The 2,143-nt window shown below is 37.0% G+C and overlaps 1 long non-coding RNA gene across 1 annotated transcript in view; it reads left to right on the top strand.

The window, feature by feature from the left end:
• Positions 1-1,791: 1,791 nt before the first annotated feature.
• Positions 1,792-2,143, top strand: part of LOC111649437 (uncharacterized) — a 2,743-nt gene continuing 2,391 nt past the window's right edge. The window contains exon 1 of the long non-coding RNA XR_002760290.2: positions 1,792-1,907. This is a non-coding gene — a long non-coding RNA (uncharacterized LOC111649437). The remainder of the gene's footprint in view (positions 1,908-2,143) is intronic.

Consider the following 2,143-nt stretch of genomic DNA (forward strand, 5'->3'; position numbering starts at 1 on the left):
CCATCTTCTTCAATGAGAACACAGCGAAGGATAAAGGGAGTCTGGAGAAACGTCACGACTGGTTCTTATTTTGATATTTGAATATTTGAAAAACTTGTTCCTTTTTTTTTGAGTGCTAATGAGAAATGGAAGAAATGGAATATCTTTCTGTACCTTTTTAAAGAAAAAAATTATTTAACCTTATATCAGTTTGAGTTACTTACACCCTAGCATAGAGTGGCATATTTAGTTATATGTATAAAAAAGCAAGAACATAATTCTGTCCTATTTTCTCCTTTAATTTTATCGTGTTCCATTTTTCTGCTGAGGAAAATAAACTGGATTAGAGGATGTTGTGTATGTGTGTGTGTGTGTGTGTGTGTGTGCGTGTGCGTGCGTGTGCGTGTGTGTGTTAATGTTTCTTTTTCTCACATCAACATTTGTTTGAAAGTAAAAATAAACCACGAACAGAACGACAAAATATCCTTCACAGTTCTTTATTAGTAGATAAAATGCTCTGCAGAATTCAAACTTCACACATCTTTAATTTTCATGTAGATGTTTTGTTTCCTGCAGTGATTTAGAGTTGATCCCATTTTGACATTAAAACATTTTATATGTTAATGTGTGTGATGAAGACCGTGAAGATTCAGGATCAGTTCCTGAGGTGACTTCAGTCTGAAACACTGCTGCCTGCTGGTCACTGGGTGGCGCTGTGGGCAGCCGGGTTTAGTTTCTGACACAAGTGGCCAGGTATTGGTGACATCATCTTCACCGGAGCCACGTTTACATGACTGCCCAAACAAACAAACAAACAAACAAACAAACAAACAACGCATCAACAATCAGATTTTACAGGTGTAGAATTCATTTAGTCACAAACAGAAGGTGATTATGAAATTAGCTCCATTGCTCTCAGAACTATAGTTTTTTAATAAACCTAATAATAAAGAGACTGACTAGTCTGGTCATTGCTATTATATTATTATTATATAACAAATTAGTTTCACTAATTAATACATTTAAAATCCAGAGACAATTTTTCATAATGGATGCATTCTTACAGCTATAGGAGAGCAGTGATGGTCGATATGTGAGTGGTGTAATTTCTGTTTTTGGGAAAAGGATCTGCTGATGACGAAGACTGTAATATGGTTGAAAGCTCAAGAGCAAACAGGTAAGTGGACCTTGAGTTTTTTGTTGAAAATGAGACAGGAAGCTCATCACTGAAGTCAACATGGATGACGGTAGAGAAGAATTATTCAGTGGAAATGTAAAAGTTTTAGCAACAAAATGTTGTAAAAAAGAAATGTATTGCTGTGACGTATGAAAGTCACATTAGATATTTCAGAAAACAGATCACATGGAGCTGGTGGCACTTTTATCTTCTTTACTGTTGAGTTTATCATTAATTAAAGAAAAATGTCTTATGTCCATCTGAAATATTCAGTGGAGAGGAAGTAAAGTAACAGCAACGTGACCTCAGAGACAAAACAACCACAGAGACACAAGACAAACAACAAAGATCTTTATCAGGACTACAACATGATCTCAAAATGACTACAAAGACCATGGCCACGTCTCATTCAGTCTAGGTGTGTTGTGGGAGGTGGTTAGCGTTTTATATCCTCTCATAATCTGTTCATGGTGATGGAGTAAATAAACCGAATCTGCTCATGAGGACCATTTAATATGGTTGAAAGCCCCAGGGAAAGCTAGTAAGAGGACACTGAGATGGGACTGTTTTGTCAACTGCTGTTTGTATGGTGACGAGTGACGAACGCTCAGAAAGAACCTCATTGGTCGAGGTAACGGCTGTGGGCGGGGCCAAATACTAAGATTCCGATGATTAGCTGGAGCGAGGCGGCGGGATAAAAGAGTTTTAAATGGTTTGACATCAGACTCGTCCAAAGAAAAACAGCTCACCGGTACGTTCATTTAAAAAACCGCGAATTCACCACGCTTCATATTAGCTCACGTTTTCTACCGTGTAGAGGTGCTCTAACTTAGCTAGCTAGCATACAGGAAACAAGCTAACTGTGCTAAAAAGCTAACTTTTATTCTATTGATATGTGTAAGGTCTAAAACATTTAGGCACAAACATTATGTCTTTTATTATCGAGGAAAAGTTTCATTAAGACATTTTAAAACGCTAAAAGACAAA

Source organism: Seriola lalandi, unplaced genomic scaffold (genome assembly GCF_002814215.2).
Source record: "Seriola lalandi dorsalis isolate HSWRI2012SDOR001 ecotype SW California unplaced genomic scaffold, Sedor1 jcf7180002050785, whole genome shotgun sequence".
Classification (NCBI taxonomy): Eukaryota; Metazoa; Chordata; class Actinopteri; order Carangiformes; family Carangidae; genus Seriola; species Seriola lalandi.